The sequence below is a fragment of the Lissotriton vulgaris genome, unplaced genomic scaffold (assembly GCF_964263255.1).
Source record: "Lissotriton vulgaris unplaced genomic scaffold, aLisVul1.2 SCAFFOLD_2672, whole genome shotgun sequence".
Classification (NCBI taxonomy): Eukaryota; Metazoa; Chordata; class Amphibia; order Caudata; family Salamandridae; genus Lissotriton; species Lissotriton vulgaris.
In genome coordinates, this window is record NW_028245207.1 from 176,547 (window position 1) to 198,525 (window position 21,979).

Consider the following 21,979-nt stretch of genomic DNA (forward strand, 5'->3'; position numbering starts at 1 on the left):
AAGTGTCAAGTGGTCCCCCGACACACGGTGGTTCTGCGGAGGCATGGCTGGAGGAGTGGTCTCGAAGGGGAGGGAGTAGCCCCTTCGGACGATTTGCAGCACCCACCTGTCCGAAGTGATCATGCGCCAGTGTATGTGGTGATGGCGAACCCTGCCACCCACTGGCGTCACATGGGGCCGAAAGCACAGACTAGGAGGATTTTGAGGCAGATGCTGCGGGGGGAGGTGTGGTCTGACCCCGCCGTTGTCCCCGACCGCCACCACGGCGGTTTCCACGGCCGCCACCGCGTTGAAAGGATTGTTGCGGCGCGTGGCTGGCAGCACGTGTGGGGGCGCCCCTTCCTTGGCCACGAAAGGGACGAAACGAACCCATTTGCTGACGCTGGGTCGAGAGACCCAAGGACTTGGCCGTGACCCTGGAGTCCTTGAAGCGTTCCAGCGCGTGGTCCGCCTTGTCACCGAACAGGTGACAGCCATCGAACGGCATGTCCATCAATGTATTCTGGACATCTGCCGAAAAGTTGGCGGATCTCAGCCAGGCGTGGCGACGAATCGCCACCGTCGTTGACATAGCTCTGCCCAGCGAGTCGGTCGTATCAAGACCACACCGTATCGAATATTTCGCTGCATCTCGGCCCTCAGCCACAGCCTGACCGAGTTTTGCCCGCACCTCCATGGGGCATTCTGGCAGCAGTTCCGCGACCGTATCCCACACAGAGTGGGTGTAACGGCCCAAGAGGCAAGCGGTGTTGCAAGACCGCAGGCCCAAACTAATGGACGAGAAGACCTTTTTGCCAAACTGGTCATACCTCTTGGATTCCCGGTCGGGCGGGGCCGACGGGAATGCGGACTGGGAGGTCGAGGCCTGGATCACCAGACTCTCAGGAGTGGGGTGGGTAGACAAGAACTTGGGGTCGTCCGGACAAGGACGGTGGCGCCTGGCCACGTTCCGATCAACAGGCGCACCTGAAGCGGGCCTGGACCACGTGCCCAACAGAACGTCCGACAAGGCTTCATTAAACGGCAGCAGTGGCTCCTGTGGGCATGACTGCGGTTTGAAGACCTCAGTGAGGATGTTAGGCCTCACGGCCGCGACGGGGAGCTCAAGGTGTAAGGCCTTGGCAGCCCTCATCAGCACCACAGAATATGCAGCTCCCTCCACCGATGCCACGGAAGGAGGAGAGATCAAACCAGGGTTAGGAGAGTCGTCCAGACCACTGGCATCCCCCAAGTCACCTGTCCAGTCCGGGTCATACTGGCACTCGCGTGACAGAGGGTCCTCGGACCCCTCCCAACCTTCACCGAACTCTTCATCCTCACCGTATTCGGAGTCAACGATGTAGACCGGCTCCTCGGGGATTATGGGCCCCACCGGCGCCGAGCCCGGCGTCGAGCGACGCCGGTCCGACTCCGCGTCCGGCGTCTTTGAAGGTAAGGGGACGGCGCCGCCCGGAGCCGGCGTCGGACCCCCGCTGCCGGCCGGAGCCGGCACCGGAGAACCGGCGCCGCGCAGGGACGGCGTCTGGGGCAACCCCGATGGTAACGGCGCTGGAGAGGCCGGAAGACCAGCCGGCGTCGATCCCGAAGGCCCTTGCGGCGCCGGGGTCGGAGCCGTCGCCGGGGCCGGAGCACCCGACGGCGCCGAGGCAGGGACACCCGAACCGCTAGGGCCCCCAGACGATGGCACTGGGCCCGAAGGCGCCGTAGGCCTCGTCGGAGAACCGAGCGCCCTCATGGCCATGAGGAACGCCTCGATCTCCTCAGGCGTCGCGCCGTGCCCAGGGACCGGAGGGTATGAGGCAGGCCGCGCCGGCGACTCTCGCGGAGCCGCGGGGTTGGGGTCACCCGAGACCCCGGCCGCATCGCGCGAGCGTCGGGGGGGGGGAGTCGGGGGTACGATGACGACGCCCCGACTTCTTGTGCTTCTTACCTGATGAGCCTGACGAGTGGTGTCGACTTCCGGAACGCTCGGCGCGGCTCTGCGACCGCTCCCTCGAACGCTCTCTCGACCTCCGGCCGGACCGGGACCGCTCCCGGTCCCGACGTGGGGCCGACACCCGGAGCTCCAGTAGCTTGCGGGACCGCTCCCGCCTAGCCTTGTTGGTGAGGGCCCGGCAGTCGACGCAGGAGTCCACGTCGTGGTCGGGGCCCAGACACCAGAGACAGAGGCGGTGATGGTCTGTGACCGACATCGTGCGCTCACAGTCATCACAGTGCTTGAACCCAGGCATCCTAACAGGCACAATAGTGATAATAACAACTCGAAAAACTTGGTCAAAGACCGGAGTACCGCTCTTCAGATCTGCGTCCACTGGCGCGGAAAAAAGAAGAACTGACGTCAGCGCGCGGAGGCGGCGTCTATATACTCCAGCGACGTCATCACGGCGCACGACGCCGACGACGGACGCGGAGCCGCAGGGGACGCCTGCAGACGACGCCTACCGACGCGCAGGGGTACTGCTACGCAAAAGTTTCCGGATCCAGACTGACGCCTGGGGATATTCTAAGGTAAGGAATCTAACACTAACGTGTTTCTTTCAGATACCCCGCCCACCGCAGGAGCGCTAGGTCAGATAGGCGCCATTTTGGGGAGCAATTTCGGACTGGCCCGAGGGAGTATCCAGATGGTCCCCAGGCCTTGCCAGCGCAGAGGCCACACTGGTATTGGGTCCACCGGGTGCAGAAAAGCAGCTATCTAGCAGTGGAAAAGAAAGAGGCGCCAACAAGATGCACGGGGCTGTGCAATGACTACAGCGACACGCTTTGGCCTGCATAGCGGAGGTCTTCAGACACGAGGCTAGGCCCCGGGCACTGCTCCTGGCACGGCCACACACAGGGGAGTCAGTGGAAAGGCCCGGAGTAGGGTGGCGACGGGGCACACAAGTTCATTGCCCATAACTGTGCTCGTAATAAGCACCAGCCCATACCAGGGGCCAGGACACGAAGGGCAGCATCATTGGAGGGAGCAGGCCGGAGACGAGAAAGGAGCACTATGGCGGGCCAACGGAAGAAGGGGCAATCTACACTCCCCGAGATGCTCAATAAGGGCCAAACGAAAAGCGATAAAGGAAGAAGTACCGATTACTAAGTCCTTCTTGGAATCCCTGTTGAACTCCCTAAGGGACGATTTCAAAACACTAAAGCAAGAAGTAGCCGGTGAGGTCCGGGAGATCAGACGGGAGGTGGATGGCCTTGGAGAGAGGGTGGTTGCTATCGAAGAGGCTGATCAGGCCGAACGGAGGAGATCAAACAATTACAACAAGAGGTCATACGTTCGAAGGAGCAGCAGGTGGACCTACAGGCACATGCCTAGGACTTGGAAAACCGGTACCGCCGAAACATACGGATCCGGGGGGTCCCTCTCAAGGAAGAGGGGGCGGACATCACAGGCTATCTGCAGGATCTTTTCCGCGACGTACTGGGGGAACCAACGGACTTTGCAGTCAGGATCGACAGGGCGCACAGAGTAGGGCTCCCGAGACACTCACCTGAACCCCCCCAGACATCTTGGCTTTCCTTCCCGACTTCCCGCTCAAAGAAAGAATCCTCAGGGAGGCTAGGAGGAAGCAGCCTATTCAATTCCGAAACCACACAGTCGACCTATACCAGGACCTTTCGGCCATCACTCTGCAGAAGCGGAAAGCATTTAAGGTGACCACGGGCTTTCTGCGGAAAGAGGGGATTCCATACTCCTGGGGTCACCCGTCCCGGTTGATTTTTAAGTGGAACGGGGCCCTACAACAGCTACGATCACTCCAGGACACTTGCACACTATTGGGAATAGAGCAGCCAGAGGAGCCGTCACCGACACATTCATCGAGGGGGCAACACAGAGGAGGCTGGCAGAGAGTCAGTCGCAGGCGATCCCCCGAGCTACACTCGAAACCTGAGGCCCACGTCATCTCGCAGGAGAGGGCCACTGCCATACGGGAGGTGGCCAAGGAAACGTCACCCTCGGAATAAGTCATTAACGCTGGGGGACTGCGCAGCACGCTTGCACTCTAGGCATGGGGAGGCGAGCGGGGGGCCACGGCCGCCACCTCCGGGACTTGCCCCATCAGGTACCGATACCACAGCCCTGCGATGGACCGGCAGGACTGGGACAATGATTTCACTAAGTTGGGGTGTTGGGGAAGTTGGGGGTGGGGGCTGGTGGTGGGGGGGTCCCATTGGGGGACAGCGGGGGGCTTAGTGGTGGTAGCAGGGGGTTGGTAACTCACAGCAACGATCAGACTGCGGGGTCTTCGCTTACATGGAAGTTCTGTGGAGGGAGGGGGGGGTGGGTTGCGTGGAGGGATGGAGGATTGTCGTGTTTGGGCAGACCCAGGATACAATAGGAGGTTGGGGTAGGACGGAAGATGGGAGGGTCAGTCACTCAAAAGCCCATTCGGGTTGGTTGGGATGGGCACCCCCTGAAGAGCAGCGTCTTGGGATCTATCACTGATGCCGCTTACTATAGGGACATGGAATGTTAAATGGTTGAATTCTCTCCAGAAGCGCAAAAAGATTTGGAAATATATCTGACCACCAGTTAGATATAGTCGGCCTCCAAGAGATCCATTTGACTAAATCAGAAGACTCACGCCTTAAGAACAAACAGTTCCCACTTATTTATAGGTCTTCTGCCACCACGAAGCAGAGAGGAGTGGCCCTTATGTTCCGCTCAGCCTTGCACTTTCAGCCTATGGGAGTGCAGAGTGACAAAGAGGGGCATTGGATCATGGTGAAGGGCCTTCTGAGGGGCAGACTATGTACCTTTATCGTATTGTATGCTCCTAACACTGGCCAGAGTGGGTTCCTCCAAGTCCTCTTGGGGAAAATCGCAAACTTTGCTGAGGGGCCATTGATTGTTATGGGGGACTTCAACTTGGTGTGGCAGAAAGACCTAGATGGTACTCACTCACAGCGATCCGACACGGGCTCATTTTCTTTGGATACGCAACAGACTATTCTAGGCATGGGCCTTTTTGATGCGTGGCGGTCCCTGTACCCCCAATCCAGAGACTACACATTCTTCTCCCACGTTCATCGCTCATACTCCCGGCTTCACTACTTTTCTTGAGCCAGTCTCTCTGAGGTGATCTCCGCGAGGCTAAGATCTTCCCACTGTCCGTTTCTGATCATAGCCTGCTGGCGATGTGCCTTCATTGGGGCGTGGGAGGTAAGACCAACCCGGCGTCCCTGGTTCGGGACAAAACCTCCTGTGTCACTCTGAGGGGGGCTATCAATTAGTTTTTTGCTCTTAACGACCAGGGGGACACTTCAGTCTTCACCACATGGGACGCCTTGAAAGCGTGCATTCGAGGGCACTGCTTAGCCCTGAACGCTGCCCTCAACAAACAGCGAGGCCAGGAAAGGGAGTAATTAGAGGAGGAACTATCCACTCTAGAGAAAGCGCACAAGGCAAACCCCTCCAGACAAGCACTACGTCAGCTAGCGGCAGTTAGAGGTAAACTTCGGGCACATTACAATAACAGGGTGGAATACACTGCTAAAATTACGACATCTTTCTTACTCCCAGGGTAACAAGGTAGGGAAGCATCTCGCCAGACACCTACGGGACAAGAGGGAACTGGAGTATATTGGGGGTATCCAGGACACTCAAGGGGACCTGACGCACAAGGATGAGATCAAGGCGGAGCTCTTCGGTGCCTTCAACAGGAACCTCTATTCGGGTTACACTCTTGATTCCTCCGCGCAAAGAGAGTATCTGCAGACTTTATCGCTACCCCAGGTATCAGCAGAGTGGAATGAGACGCCCTCTGCTCCCTTCACTAGAGAAGGCTGGCTGCCATTAAGGCCTTGAAACCCCATAAGGCCCCAGGAACGGATGGGTATATGGCCATTTTCTATAAGACCTTCACCTCTGAACTCTACCCATACCTAGTTCGGTTGTTAAACAGTATGGCGGACGAGGGCGAGACCTCGGGAACGATGGCTGAAGCCCTGATATCCATCATATCCAAACCCGGGAAGGACCCGAGCAGGTGTGCCTCCTATAGGCCAATTGCCATCCTGAATCTAGATGCAAAACTATACTCTTCCATAATTGCACAACGGCTCAATGACCTGATGCCGGCACTCATCCATCCGGACCAATCAGGCTTCATTAAAGGGCGCCAGGCCCATGACAACACGAGGCGGGTGATACATCTGATCTAAAAGGCCAATAAGTTTAAAATCCCGGCGGTTCTGGTGGGGCTTGATGCCGCGAGAAGGCGTTTGATAGGGTGGACTGGGTTTTTTTTATTCCAGACAATGACTGCTTTTGGCTTCTCCTCTAAATTTTTGACTATGATTCGGGCGAACTACCTCTCCCCCAGGTCCAGAGTAGCGGTGAATGGGCACCAGTCTTCTTTTTTTGAACACTCGCGGGGCACCAGGCAGGGATGTCCCCTATCACCTCTGCTTTTTGCCCTAAGCATAGAACCTTTGGCGCTGGCGGTGAGAGCCAACTCCGACATCCAAGGCCTTCCCTTCACTGGAGAGACGCATAAGATCACTCTCTTCGCGGACGATGTCCTTCTCTCCCTCTCTAAACCGGCCCACTCTCTCCCACATGTGCAGGCGGAACTGGAGCGCTTCGTGTAGGAAGGTACCTCCTGACTATGGTTGCCCCCAACTTTTTGCCCTGTGTTTTAGCTGGTTTTGACATAGTCGACCTGGGATCCTGCCAATCAGGACCCCAGGCCTACTGCTCTCTCTTTAAAATGGATTCCATGTACCCTAGGTACATTTCCAATTGGTACTGGGCCACCTTATCAGACCCTGTAACTCAGGGCATAGGTGTACCCAGGGCTGCCAGGGGCTGCAGCATGTATTATGCCACCCCTGGCTGGCCTCCTAAATTTGACACCACTGGCTGCATGACAGCTGGGGCAAAGTCGTGTATTCACCCTTTGCTGTAGGTGTAGTATACCTATACCTAACCCTAAAATGGACACACAGATTCCTATCAGTCACTCCTATGGCAGGCCTTGACAACCCTGAAGGCAGAGTGCTTGGAATCGTGCGAGATGGTGCTCTGGCATGAGCTGAGCCTGTCTGCAGCTTGCGGAATCAAGTCCTAATAGCTGTTCCATGATATTGCATACCATATACTCTTAAGTGCATTATAATCCTCGCGGTTAAATGCTAACTTTGGTATTGCTTTATCAAAACATGTCGAGTAAGGTGTCATACGAATTGGAATACTAACCCCTCGCCAATTCTGGCGACGGGGTTAGCATTCCACCCTTCTAGAGGGACACGACATGTATGTAACTGTGAACCCTGGTTAAAGTTAACTGAAGCCTCAGCTCCACAAAATGGATGCTGCCACCACAGACACGAGTCTGACCTCCTGCTGCTGGGAGTCCTTCCAGCGAGGGAGGCCTGGACAAAGGGTTTCCTGTCTGAGGCGGTGCTAGCACCGTCCCAGACATGGTTTTGTGTATCCTGGGTAGGCAGGGCTTTACAGGAAGGTGACTGCTGAGTGGCACCCCGGTGCTCACTACGCATAGGCCGGTCTGAACCAGTTCCAGGGGCACACCAGCCCCTGGCCTGGGGAAGTCCGGCATGGCTGAGGGGTGTAACCACCCCCCACCTAGTCCCACCCATAGGCAGGACCTAGTCACCGGGTCAGCCCCCTTTCTTAGTATAAAGATGGGAGCGGGCCCCCTGTTAAAATTAGATCATCTTTGGAATCAAGACACGACTTTCTGCGAAAGGACTTCAAGATTTCTTCATCAAGATTCTCCCTTGTGGCTAAGGAGTAGTCACCCTGCATCAAGCGGGCACCATCCTAAAGAACACTGCGGTCTGCTGCAAGTCCTTCATCACGAATCCGACGACCCAGCTCGACGAGACCCGGCTTCCCTGGCACCTCTGACCTCTACTCACCTCTACAGCCAAGCTGAGAACCGTGAGTGCGACGAGACCTCGAGGGACCGACGATCGCCAAGACTGCACACCATCTTTACTGCAAGCCCACCGTGTCCTCCACGGGTGAGTGCTTTGGGGTCCGAGAAGCCCCGACCCTGCGCAGCTCCAGCACCCAAGATCAGCCTCCCTGCATCTCCACGATCTGCGTGGGGCCCTTCTGCTGTTTGCTGTGCACCGCGTTGTTTGGCTACTAGCCGGCTGGCTTGTGGCCTTCTGAACGACGCCCGACGACATCACTGCTGCTGGTCTGGTTGCTCCAGACTGGCCCTTGCTTCCCTCTTGAAGAGAGGCACCCCGGACCCTCTGGTCCACTCCAGACGCCATTTTAGGTCCACCGCGTGGGCTTGAATTTGCCAAGGCTTTGTTGCCCAATCCTGGGTCCAGCGACGCCGACAGCTTCTATCTTCGTGGGACAGCTCGATCCTCCTTCCTGGTCGCCGACAACGCCTCCTGGTCCGTGAGATCTCCGAGCCCAGCGTCACCCACACGCCTTGTCGAGGTGGCTACCATCCGGTGCCCTCCTGGTGCCCACTGACTACTGGCTAGTAGTCTCGAACTTGGTCCCCTCTGCTTTCAGGTGTCATCTTCCATCGATCCAGGCTTGGATCCACCGAACTTTCTTCACTGGTCGCCTGCCAGCAACTTCTTCCTTCCAGGCTCCTGGTCCGTCAACGAGGATTCCCGACGTCCTTTGAGTCCTATGCAGCTGCAGCCCCTGGGCTAGGTAACTTCGGCATTTCGGTGCCCCAGCATAGCCTCACTATCCAAGGGTCAGAATCTACTTTCGTTTTCTCCCTACCAGGTCGGGTTCGCCCGAGAACACTAACTTTGCAAATTCTAGCTACCATAGACTTTGTCCCGCATCTCGCGTGAGAGTGCACACACTGCACCCGAGTCCCCTGGGTCTCCTAGAAGTAATCTAACGATTCTATAGTCAAGTCCTAGCGATTCCAAAGCCTATTAGTACTGTACTTACCTGCTAGTAATTTCGCATTCCACTTTTCAAGTATATGGTTTTCCGTGCCCCTCGGGCCTTTGTATATACTGTGCTAACTTAAGTATTTTTGTAAGAGTTTTGGTTTGTGCTTAGTACCCTGTCCTCATAAAGAGTACAGGGCTGTTGTGATCTTTAATAAATAACTGTTTATTTTCATAGCACTTGTGTGGTGTCCTTTCACTTGGTGTTCAAGGGGTATATGTGGTATAACAGCTGGCTTAAAACGCCCTCTCGAGTCTTTAGCCTTAGACTGCTCGTATCCACGCTACTAGGATAGCTGGTCTATAAGGTTGACTTACAACCAATCATCAATAAGGGTTGCTGGACTAATACATAGTGTTCACTAGAATAGTGACCACTGCATATCAGGCCACCTTCTCACACTTCGAAGCTGCAGTGGGGTTCAAAATCAACCACTACAAGTCTTACGTTCTTAACCTCACTCTCCCCCAATCTGAAGTCCTCCGTCTCAAGGCGCTTACACCTCTCCCATGGGCCGGATCCTCTATTCAGTATCTGGGGATCCATTTGACTTCCACCCTGGGGAAACTCTACTCGGCCAATTTCCCCCCGCTCTTAGCTAAGACCCAGGCCGACCTTGTCCGTTGGAAGCCAATGTTTATATCATGGCTGGGGAGGATCCATGCCGTCAAAATTTCCCTTCTTCCCAAACTGGTGTACTTGCTCCAAGCCCTTCCCCAAGGAACTCGACGGGGAATTTTTCCGGCGAGTGAAATCTATGATGTTATGCTTTATTTGGCAAGGGGGACGAGCACACTTTTCCTTTATTATTTTGCGCAGACCAAAGAAGGAGGGGGGCTTGGGGCTTCCCGACCTTCAATTGTACTATAAAGCAGCACAACTCCGAATATTGGTAGAATGGACGCAACAGGAATCAGAAAAACACTGGCTACGTATGGATCGGAGCGTTGCAGGGAGGACGATCTGGGACTTGGTATGGAGGCCCAAGAGCGACAGGCCCAAGAATGTTTATATCAGCACCCCCACCCGCACTACTTTGACGGTTTGGGACTGTTTCCAAGGACGATAGGTGGACTACCGTTCTCTCCCTTTAAACCGCCACTACATTTCAATCCTGGCTTTCCCCCAGCGTTGACAGAGGGTCCCTTTGAGGGAGGGAGGATGCCTGGCATTAACACACCTCTTCCACAACTTTGACCCGCTCACCTTTGATAGCTGTAGGAGGGACTATGGGGTTCAGGATAATGAACGGTATCATCACGCTCAATTACTTCACTGGGCGCTATCCCCTCAGGTGAGAGATGCAGCTACACGGCCCCTCATGAAGTTCGAGGCCTATCTTACCAAGACCTCCTCCATGAAGGGTACCATTACTTTCATATATGGGTTCCTACTTTCCACTGTAATTTCCCTAGACCTCGATACATGTCCATGTGGGAGGGAGTCCTTTAACAAGACATCACCGACGCGGAGTGGACACATTTATGGTCAGATATAGCAAAGTTTAACTACTCCGTGGAACTTAGAGAGGCGCACAAGAAAACCTTGATGAATTGGTATCTACACCCGCCAAGTTATGACAGATATTCCCTGGTACCTCTGATAGATGTTGGAGGGGATGTGGGCTACTAGGGGACTTTCAGCGCATCTGGTGGGACTTCCCAGTTATTCGTCCGTTCTGGGAGGAAATTCTTGCCCAAATTAAAGAAATATTGGGTTACCCCATCCCTACCGCGATGGGCCACTACCAAACTAGGTCTCCGTGATCCCAGTCTTGAACATCAGACTAAGGCAGACAAAAAGAATATGTGGCTCTGCATTGGAGCGGCCAACCTCACCCTAGCTGCGGCGTGGAAAAGGAAGGAGTCACCGGCTACCTCCCTTTGGCACTCGCGCCTGTGGAAGCTACTGAGTTTAGAGCGGATGGCTGACATCTTCCGGGATGATTTTAAGAACTTTGAATTCCGCTGGGGCCCATTGGTCGCATTTCTCTCCAAGGGTCTTCCATCTGCTGTGTGTCCTGCTAGCGTTAGAGACCTCCGCCTCTTCCAACTGTGATTCCCTGAAACTACGCGTACTTGACCGCCGTCTTCTGTAAGTTGCTACCACCACTGGGGAGGGGGATGGGTTTTGGGGAGGGAGGGGGTTTTGTATTCTGTTATTTGTGAGTTATTCCTTCTTTTAGTTTCCTCTACGACAATGCCTTCAAGGGAGCTTGCTTGTGGAAGCTATCCGATTGACTTATTGCAATGCGGCGGCTATTAATTTATGCCCTGGGACCGGTGGCTGTTATCCGAGCCGCCGAGAGGGCGTCGGCCCTGAGCCTTCGCAACTTACCCACTTTAATTGGCATGCCGTTTGGTATTCCCCATCTCTGTCAGAAGCTGTATCCTCTGTAGCGCTAACTTATGAGCGAGGGGATCGGCTACTTGGGGTTTCATTTTGCTTCGCTATGTTGCATTTGGGCTTTGATTTCATTGCTACCCCCTGCGTGGGACGATGTGCAGGATTGTCTCATGCTTTTGTGTTTAAATACTAATAAACATATCTTTAAATAAAGAAAAACGTAATGACATTGTTGGTGAGTTTAAAACCCTCCCCCAACTTTCAGTCAAACATACAAGTTCTCCGCCAGTAAGAGTCTTGGAATCAAATACGGAACGGGGGTTCCAGACCAGTCATGAAACTGAAGATTGTGGCGATGGTTCCTGCAAACCTACGGAGTTACGTTTTTTGCAATTTGGAAAATAAATTTTGCGAACTTAATGTTGAGCATTGTGTTGTTGGGGTTCATTGTGGATATAATGGCTTGCCAGCATGATCGGACGCCGTGCTTGATCCATTCGCCCCACAACAACTGTCTTCTGTCCTTGAGAAATGCAGGGCAAACACACACCACATGCTCAATTGATTTCGTGTGGTGACCACAGCCCCTACAATTAGTGTCCACATTTGAACGACGCCATGCAGGCAAGTGTTTTAAAAAATGGCCTTTTGCTCATCCTCAGGGCCATAAATCTTTTCTTCCAAACAACTGCATAGGTGCTTGAAAGATATGGGCCTCTGATCTGGGTTTGAGCTCAGTGATTATCGACCAGGAGTGTTTTCGTTTAGACAATTGTGCCCTTTTCTGATGGAAAGACAAGATGCGAAAACTTCTTTTAATGGAAAATTTAAGTGCCTGCTAGGGCGGATTGGTACCCCAATAAAACTTGGCATCGAGCAGTTTCAAAGAGTGGTCAAGGAAACATTGATGTTTTTGACTGGGGTGACCTGCTGTTATTTCTTGCCACAACTTGGTCTCCAGGCTTCCTTCCCTTGAATTACGCAGTCTGTGGCACAACTTGATGAATGCACCTGCACCGACGCCCTCATGGTTCAGAAGGCCGAGCTCGAGCCTGATCCGGAGAAGGTGATTTCGGAAAGTGCCAGACACGTTTGAAGATTCTGGTTGTTGTTTTATTCAGCATTGACAAGTCGCTCCCAAACATTATTTCTTGGCCGTAGGTTAAACAGTTTGTGACCTTTGCCTTTATAACTGTCAGGAGGGGGGATAAGCTTGGGCCAAGTAACTGTGCCAAAACTTTCATTATTGCTGCTTTAAGGGACAATGCTATTACTTTGACTGCTTCTTTCTATTTAACAAAGGAGCCCCTGGAATCCATGTGAATACCCAGATATTTATGTCACAGTTTCAATTTTTTTGCCGTCAAAGAACCACCCACCAGTTTGCTGCTTCCGATTCCCGAAGGTGATAGCTTTCGTTTTTGAGAGATTTAATTCCAGGGCATTACTTGATGTAAAAAAAAGCATCTGGTCAAGAAGTCTTTGAAAATCGACCCTCGTGTGGCTGAATAAAACAAGATGGTAGGCATAAAGCAAGTTGCTAATTCGGGATCCACCATGTGAGGGGGGGATGAGAGTTGGTCTTGTCCAATAGATGGAATAAGTCCGAGATAAAAAGAATAAACAGAAGAGGGGCCAACACACACCCCTGTTTGACTCCACAGTAATTTGTGCCATAAAAGATCCCTAGGCACTCGGTCGAGCAGCAGTGCAATGGCATTTTTAGGGGTGCTGCTTTCTCCATAAGTATGGATAGGGCCGGAGGCGGAGCTTCGCGCGCATCCAAGATGGCCGCGTGAGCTTAGGGCTCCAGAGACCCTTGTAGCCCCCGGAATATATCCTGTTGTTTATCCTGTCCACTGTGGAGTGCTTATTGCAGCGGAACCGACGGTGTGTCGATTGCTGAAAATCATATCCCGAATGTCCCCCGGGGACCAGAGTTAGAGATCTGGACAGTTTGAGGCCTGTATCTCTTGGAGTCCCGGTGTTTGAGTTGGCGCCATGCCCGAGCGGTAATGCGACAACAACGGCTCTGAAGACCGGAAGTGACTGGCTCTGCCTCACGACTCCCACTTTGGTTTCACTTTCGATCTCGCTTGGAACTCCCAGATACCTTGTTGGGATCCACGCCGAGATAATTGACACCCTGATAGACGACAAAAGATCCTAGAATAAGGGTGCTTTCACAGAGTGCAGAATTGTGGAATCGAGATTGAAGGTTTTAATTGCGTGTCGCACCAGTTGCTGTGCCGAGGCCTAAGATCTTTGCTGATAGCACAAACTAGCTGATGGCTGCCGGACACTCCTAGAGAATCGTCAGTAAGATATCTGCCTGAATATAGAGCCTGCCTCTCGCTTCTGCCGGGAACCGAGTGACAAACGTCGTCCCACAGTGTTGGCTAAGCCAGAGGGTGAGAAGCGAAAACTGAAGTCCACAAGAGGTGGAAGGTATACCCAAACTAATAACATAGACCGGTATGCACAGACTAAAGGGTCGCCTGGTGGAGCGGCGAAGTCGCAAGAGGGAGCTAAGGAACTTTCTATGCTGGAAGCGGAGCCGACGCTACAAGATGTGATGATCGCCGTTGACAGTATCAAGTCCTCACTCGGACAACCCTGGCCCATAAAGTAGATGCTGTATCAATTGAGGGAAATCTGATTCGGGCAGACCTCGCGAAGACAAGTGCAAAAGTCAAATCACTTGACATCAAGACTGCTGGTCTTACTGACGATGTAACCGAACTGCAATCGGAGGTCCGGAATTTGCGGGCCTCAAATGATCTGGCTATCCGTAGACTGGAAGATTTTGAAGGGCGGGCCCGTAGGAACAACGTACGCCTTATAGGAGTACCGGAAAAAGCGGAGGGGCAAGCGGCTGATCTTTGACGAGGAGCTGGTACTTAATCATCTGAAGCCCAAAGGTCTGAGCAATTTCTTTACCGTCGAGAGAGCGCACAGAGTTCCCGGAGGTAGGCCGCATGTCGGTGTCCCGCCTCGACCTTTCATTGCTAGAATCTTTCATTTTAGAGACAGAGATGCGGTCCTCCAGGCCTCCATATCTATGGGCCCCTTGAAATATGAAAACTCTAAATCAGTTTTTTTCCGGACTTCACACAGGCGGTCCAGAAGCAGAGAATGAGCTTTATGGGAATTAAGCGGAAGCTTCGTGACCAGAGACTCAAATACGCCATGCTATACCCGGCCAAGCTGAGAATTGAACATAATGAGAAGGCTTATTTCTTTGATACGCCGGAGGTTGCAGCGGACTGGTTGGACACTATCTGCTCAGCATGAACCCCAGAGACAAAGTGGTGACGAAGGAGGGGGCTCGCACGAACAAGAATGAGTAGTCCTGATGTTGGGAACCGGGGAGCAATTGGGGATGGACTACTTCGGTGTTCTCTCTGATGAAAATGTTTTTGACAGTGAATATGAGGGTTCAACGGGCTATCGGTAGGTCTCTTCCCTACTCAGATTTCTCTTTTTTGGGTAGATTAGCTTATATGTGGGGACGACAGGTACACTGCAAGTTGGGCAGACTAGAGAGTCGTACGCAGGAGTGCAGGGAGGGGGGTAGTGCAACAGGAGTTTTGGTGGGAGGGGGGGATGGGGTGTTCTTTTTTTGTTCTGTTTTTATGTACTTTGGTTTTTCCCAAGGCATCGTAATCCGAGATTGTTTATTGATGTTGCAAGGACTAGAGAGGGGTTGGACCTTCTTCATTTTTTATGATGGGGGGTAGAGGGTTGCGAGTTCTGAGTTGGAACGTGAATGGGTTGGGAGATAAAATCAAGCGCAGTGTTGTCTTGCAATTCCTTAAAAGACATTCTCCCGATGTTGTACTACTCCAGGAAACGCATTTGGTGGGTAATGCTTGTAGGGCGATGCACAGGAAAGGTTACCCTATGGTTGCGCATGCCGGATTTACTTCGGGGTCTCGAGGAGTTGGTATACTTCTTAGAAACTCTCTCCCATTTGTAGTTGACTCCGTAATTGCAGATGAGAGGGGTCGATATATAACAGTGTCGGGTCATTGGGAGGGATACTCTCTCTCCTTGGTCTCGATTTATGTCCCCCCTGGCCTGCAGGCCACCACCTTTGTAGACCTTGGTAAGATCGTTCTAAACCTCCCTAGTGGCTTGTTGATACTGGGTGGGGATTTCAATGCTGTGGTTTCCGGCGCCATTGACAGGTTTCCGCCCGAGATGTGGGACGGACGCAGAAATGGCTACCTGAATTTTTAGAGACTCTGGGTTTGGTGGATAGCTGGAGATTGTTTCATCCTACTCAGCGACAATATACCTTCCTCTCTGGTGCCCATGGTAGCCTCTCTCGAATCGATAATGCCCTAGTGCCGGCGGCCCAGGCGTCATATTACTGAAGTGAAACATCTAGCTAGGGGCATTTCTGATCACTCGCCGCTCTGATTTAAGTTTGAGATGACCCTGGGTTCCGGTGGTAGGCTCGCCCCCATTAACCCGTGGCACTTGCGTAATCCTAAGATTCGCAAGGAATTGTTACGAACGTTAGAGTACTATTTTCAGGAGAATGAGGGATCGGTCTCCTTCTTGATTTCGCTGTGGGAGGCCTTTAAGACAGTGATTAGGGGTCAAGCCTTGTCCCTTATCGCGGGAGTCAAGAAAGAGAAAGAGGTGGTTAGGGTTGAATCAGAGATAGCAAATATCGAAAATGAAATAGAACAGGAAGTAACCCGTTCTAGGTTGCATGTTTTGAAACTTAAGCAGCTTGAGTACAGGACGCTGGTCACAGACAGTGCTAAAGCCTTGAGCCGCGAACAGCAAGGGCGTCTTTATGATGTCGGAGATAAGGCTAGTAAACTGATTGCTTGGTTAGATAGGAAGGATAGAGCACATCGAGTGGTTCCTGAAATTGAAACTAAGGAAGGTACTAATCTTACTGACACACAGGGGATAACAGATGTTTTTGCGGATCATTTTCGCTCAGTTTATACTTCCATCTCGGATAGACCGGAGGAGGATTCGCATCTACTGTTGAGGGATATTCAACTTCCTTGTTTGTCGGAGGAGAATCGCGACCTCATGGATGGTAAACTTACCGCTGATGAGATCGCCTTGGCAGTGCGTTCTTTGAATTCAGGGAAAGCAATGGGTCCTAATGGTCTCCCGATCGAGTTGTATAAACTTAGACCAGATAAGATTGCCCCCTATTTGAAGGATATGTTTTTGGAAGCTCGAGATTGTGGAGTGTTGCCCCGAAACCAAAGAGTGGCCTCAATAGTAGTGATACCCAAGGAGGGGAAGCCGAGAACCAGGTGCGCTTCTTATAGACCCATCTCGTTGCTGATCTCGGAACCAAAGATATTGGCTAAAGTGTTGTTGAATAGGTTGGTCAAGGTCATCAGTGGATTAGTACATCCTGATCAATCTGGATTTATCCCGCATAGGAATACGGCATTGAATCTAAGGCGCTTGCATGGAGTTCTGGCCAGGGCGCGTACATTGCGAGAACCGGCCATATAATAGCGTCTTTAGACGTGACTATGGCCTTTGATACAGTAGAATTGCCATATCTCTGGGCTGTGTTGGCTAAATTTGGTTTATGTTCTGAGTTTATTAACTGGGTGCGCTTGTTGTAAACTGAGCCTCTTGCGCAGGTTGTTGTAAACAATCGTGTCTCAGCGCCATTTTGTCTTGGGCGGGGCACTAGACAGGGGTGCCCGCTTTCCCCCCTTTTGTTTTCACTGGCTCTTGAGCCCCTAGCGGCTTGATCCGTTGGGAGCCTTCGATAAAGGGTATTCGTTGGACCGCTCAGTTCGAAGATCGTGTTTCCTTATACGCTGATGATATTTTGCTTTATTTGACTTCTCCCAGGAAATCCCTTAATGTTGTTTGTGATGTCTTGGCCTCGTATGGTAGGAATTCAGGATTGGTAATAAATTGGGCAAAATCCTATCTTTATGTATTATGTGGTGATACCCCTGTCCTCCCTCGTAATTGTCCTATTCAGATAGCTCAGAACGGGTTTCAATACCTCAGGATCTATGTTTCAATGGCTCCCACACTTCGATATGACATGAATCTCCTTCCTTCATTGGCTCGGCTGAAAAGTGATGTAGCTGGCTGGAAGAAACTTCCATTGTCCCTATTAGGGCGAGCGGCCCTTTTTAAAATGATGTCCCTATCCCGATTTCTTTATGCCCTTCAGAATACCTTGGATGTGGTGCCATCTAGCTATTTTCGAGAAGTAGAGGGACTGTAGCGTAGCCTACTTTGGGATGGCAGACCACGTATAGTGTTGGCCAAGTTGACGCTCCCATGGTACGACGGAGGTATTGCCCTCCCAGATATAAAGAGATACTATTGGGCGTCACAGTTGGGAGTTCTAAACCATGGTACCTACGGATCTAATCTGGATCCGGGCTATAAAATGGATAAATGGCTGCTCCCTGGCGGTGATTACAGTAGAGCGCTGTACACCAAAACTGTGGAGAAAGGTCTGACTGGACCCACCAGAGTTGCTGTTCGCATATGGCATGACGCTCTTTGTTCTTTGGGATGAAAAGACGGTCTTACTTTGGCTACCCGGTTATTTGGTTCGGATAAGTAGGCCAGTTTGTGGGATTCGAAGGGTTTTGATCGATGGGATTTGATAGGGATCACCACTGTTGGGAATGTTTGGGTGAAGGGAAGAGTTAAATCATTTACTGAATTACAAACTGAATATGAACTGAGTGGGACAGAGTACTTTTGCTATGTGCAGGTGCGACATGCATTGAGGTCGGTGTTTCCTGATGGGGAGGAGATAACGGAAGCGTCTCCATTAGAGGATCGAATACTGGATGGACATCTACCAGATGGCACCATTTCTCTTATTTATAAAAAGTTAATAAATCATAGAGCAGATCTCCTAGTAGACTTAAGGGATAAGTGGATGCAGGAGGGTATCGAAATTGATGATGAGGATTGGCAATCAGCAATTTCTTCCCCTAAGGAAGGGGCGATCCCGGCAAGATTGAGGCTTGTTCAATTGAAAATACTGCAAAGGGTCTATGTCACTGGTCCACGTCTCGTTAAAATGGGTTTAACGAAAGATGGTTTGTGTAAACGTGGTTGCGGCCAGTTGGGGACGTTTCTTCATATCCTGTGGGAATGCCGATATATGATAGACTACTGGAACAGTGTCCATAATGACATCCAGGAGGTGACAGGGGTGGCTCTCTTGCCGGAAGCTAGGAGATGTATATTGAACATTTGGGAGCCTACGGACCTGAACATTGCACAAACTCGATGAGTCACTCTGGGGGCTATAATTGCTAAGCGGAACATAGCACAGCAGTGGGGAGCGGATAGGCCGCATACGCTGGAAGGATGGATAGAAAGTATGGACTGGTGTATGTTCCATGAAAAAAACATTTATCTGGCACTGGGTCGCCCTAGAAAGTGGAACAACATTTGGGGACCCTGGAACCAATACAGAGGGAATATGTGTACCACCTGTAACAATTGTTTTTGATACTCCTCCTTCCCCGTGACCCTTACGTGTTAATTTGCCTGATATTTGTGCTCTATGCCCCCCCCTGATTATAATTTTTTTCTGTATCATGAGTCGAAGTTGTTACTGACCCTCCCCTGCAAAGTGTAACGATGTCCTTTTTGAGGCCTTGTTTTAATAAAAAGAAATATTTAAAAAAAAGTATGGATAGGGCCAGTAGGTTGCTAGTAGCGCCTGATTTGGCCACAAAGCCAGTCTGATAAATGGCAGGCGCTGAGTTTTTAGTGCCCAGGACGACGGATCTTCCAACAAGAGGCGGGCAAAATACTTGGAGTCTACGTCTAGGAGTGTTATCATCCTGTAGTTTTTAGGATCGGCTCTTCTGGCTCCTTTAAAAATTGGGTGGATTATTGCGCCTTTCCATGAATCTGGTATATCGTAGGTGTGATGGCAATGCAAAAATAGTGGGGCCAGATGTTCAGACCAGAGCATGGGATCAGCTTTAAACAGCACCTGTGGGAGCCCATTAGGGCCCGAGGCCCCATTCAAACGGGCGTTGGTAATAAGGCGAGTAATATTTTGTCTCATGCCTTCATAAGAAGACCAGAAGTTTGAAAGTAGAGGGTCTTGCTGGAACGTAATTTCCTCTTTATTAATAAGTGAGGTAAAGACATTGGGTATATCATTTTTGGTTAATATGCCATTTTTCTTTGTGTTCCATGGTAGGGTGATGTTCAGTTGATTCCTTTCTTTATTTTGATCTTGAAAGTGCTCTGTTAGAAAAAGGGCCCATTCAGGTTCACTTATGTTGGCGCTGCATTGGCCAGTTGCGCCCAGTGTCCTCCTGTTCACCAGAGTGCAAAAGGGTTTGGGATTGGAATTTTGGTGGCATGGACTAGTTTCAACCAGAACTTGTCGGCAGCTGTGTGTTTGTCCCTGATAACTGATATTCTCAATGCTTTCTGAGCTTTCTTGTAAACAGTGAATGCGTGAACATCACCCGGGCGTTTCCTGGCGCAACGTAATGCAGCATTGCGTTTGGTCTTTAATATTTTTGTCTCTGCTGTAATGGGGGATTGTACAGGGTATGGAGATTTGCGTACTGAAAGCGGAAATTGACTCAACAATTGTTGGAGGAGGAGCTCCCATAATTTGATTGGATCAATCTCGCCTGTGCTCCATTCAGCTAGGAGAGATCTACATTTGTCCATTGTTGCAGGGAGTAGGTGATTCGTTATTTCAATCTTTTAAGGTTCTCTGTGCGTATGCCAGTTGTAGTACGAGCTATTGCTGAATGATGAGCAACATTGAAGGATAAGCCAATTATTTGGGGGCGATGGTCACTGACACCCGGAGGTGCAATATAAAAGTTCTCTATTAAGGGCAGCATTTCAAAGTTTCCAAGCGTGTAATGGAGAAATGAGTAGGAGAGGCCGTTAGTTCGAGTCCAGGCTGGTGGAGAATCCATAGAAAATCTCCCATTCAATACAGTGAAACCCAGACTGTTAAGTTGTAAAACAGCGTATTCATCCAACTTGCTTGGCCTGATGCCTGATGGTTTGAGGAGGGGCACTAAGTATCATGGTACGGTAGGGAGTATTTCGTTATATTCATCTTGGGTAGTTAGGTGTAAATTGGTATTAAAATTTCCAGAAATAAAGCATGGGACTGCACCAGATTGGACAAGATGTCAATCAGTCAGTTGAATTTTGCCTTTTTCTTGCTAGAATAAGGTGCAACATACATGTTAAGCAGAAAAAGTTGTCTGGCTGGGTTTGAACTGCTGATTCTGATCCAGTGATCCAGTCTTCATTAAATTCCAACGCTTTAATGTTCAAAGATAATTTACAGGCGACGTAGATCGAAAGGCCGCCTCGTGGCCGGCCAAGCTTGTGTACTCTTATTGCCGGTAACCTAAATTCGAGGTAACCTTCGATAGGGGAACTAGATACAGACCAGGTTTACTGGACAAGTATGATGTTATTTTTTTTCAGGAATTCCAGGCTGTCAGGGGATTGAAGTTTCGCATCAAGGCCATTAATGTTCCAAGAGCATATCAACAAGCTGGAGCGGATAATATTTCAGTCTTTATGGCCTCGGAACAGGGCCCCTGGAAGCCAGTCCCAATCGGGCTTTACAGTGGGTTGACTCTCTATGACAGACTCACCAGACTCTGTGAGAAAGCTACTTCGAGCTGATCTCAATATCGAAAATGGTGGATTTACTGATTGGATTGCAGGAACCAAGGCACTAGTCAGAATTGAGGGGTACCGAAGGTCTTGTAGGTGTTACTAGATTCATACTCCAGCTGTTACATTGCTCTGTATGTGTTAGTAGCAGGTCCATTATTGCTTCGGTTGCCAAGGTTATCAAGGTGGTTTCAATTGATCGGTTACTGTTGCTAGGTGTAAATTCAATAGATATTATGTCGCTAGATGCCAGTTTGCTTAACTCTGGAATTTATTTAAAGAGTCTGAGAATGTTCCCACGATTCAGGATATCATGCGGGCCTTGGGAAATATACTCCGGGACTAACAGTTTGGACTGGTTCCCTTCTTTGTACCTTTGGCTCTATGTTGGGGCAATGGTGGGGGGTAGGAGATTTTGCGGTGTTGTCTGGTCCCCAATGGTTTCCAAAAGAAAATAAATAAAATGCTTTATCCATAGTTAGTGTATTGGTCATTTTGAGAAAAAAAAGTCAGTGACTATTTAAGAAGAAATGCGTTACTTACATGTAACAGCAGTTATCCAGTATTGGTGTCTTTCATAGATTCACATGCCTGAATCATTCCCCGTCGTCGAGACGGGAGCCTCCGGTACATAAAAAAGTAATGTCTCATAGACATACATAGAGAAAATAGGCCTAAGGGCCTCACCTTAGTAGCCTTTCCTTGTCCTTATGTAAAAAGGACCAAACTCTTAGAGTCAGCCAATCAGCTATGACCTCCCTCTAGAACCTTCCTGGGAGGAGCCTCAGTCCCTCAGATTTTCGTACGCACCCAGCTAGGTAGGCGTAATACCGTTAGAGAGGGATGCGAGTCCTTCCAGGGGAGGCGGGAGGGTTGCATGTGAATCTATGAAAGACACCAATACTGGATAACTGCTGTTACAGGTAAGTAACGCATTTCTTATCCAGTATTAGGGGTGTCTTTCATAGATTCACATGCCTGAATCAGGGTAGTTAGCAATAAGATATGCACATTTCTGATGCCATGGTGCTTTGTAGTCATGTTTAGACAATACACATTATCATATAACAT

At 50.8% G+C, this 21,979-nt stretch overlaps 1 protein-coding gene across 1 annotated transcript in view; it reads right to left on the bottom strand.

The window, feature by feature from the left end:
- LOC147666499 (SRSF protein kinase 1-like) overlaps positions 1-21,979 on the bottom strand; it is a gene marked incomplete at its 3' end in the record, with an annotated part of 245,343 nt that overhangs the window by 122,128 nt on the left and 101,236 nt on the right. The gene's annotated exons all lie outside the window — the stretch shown is intronic.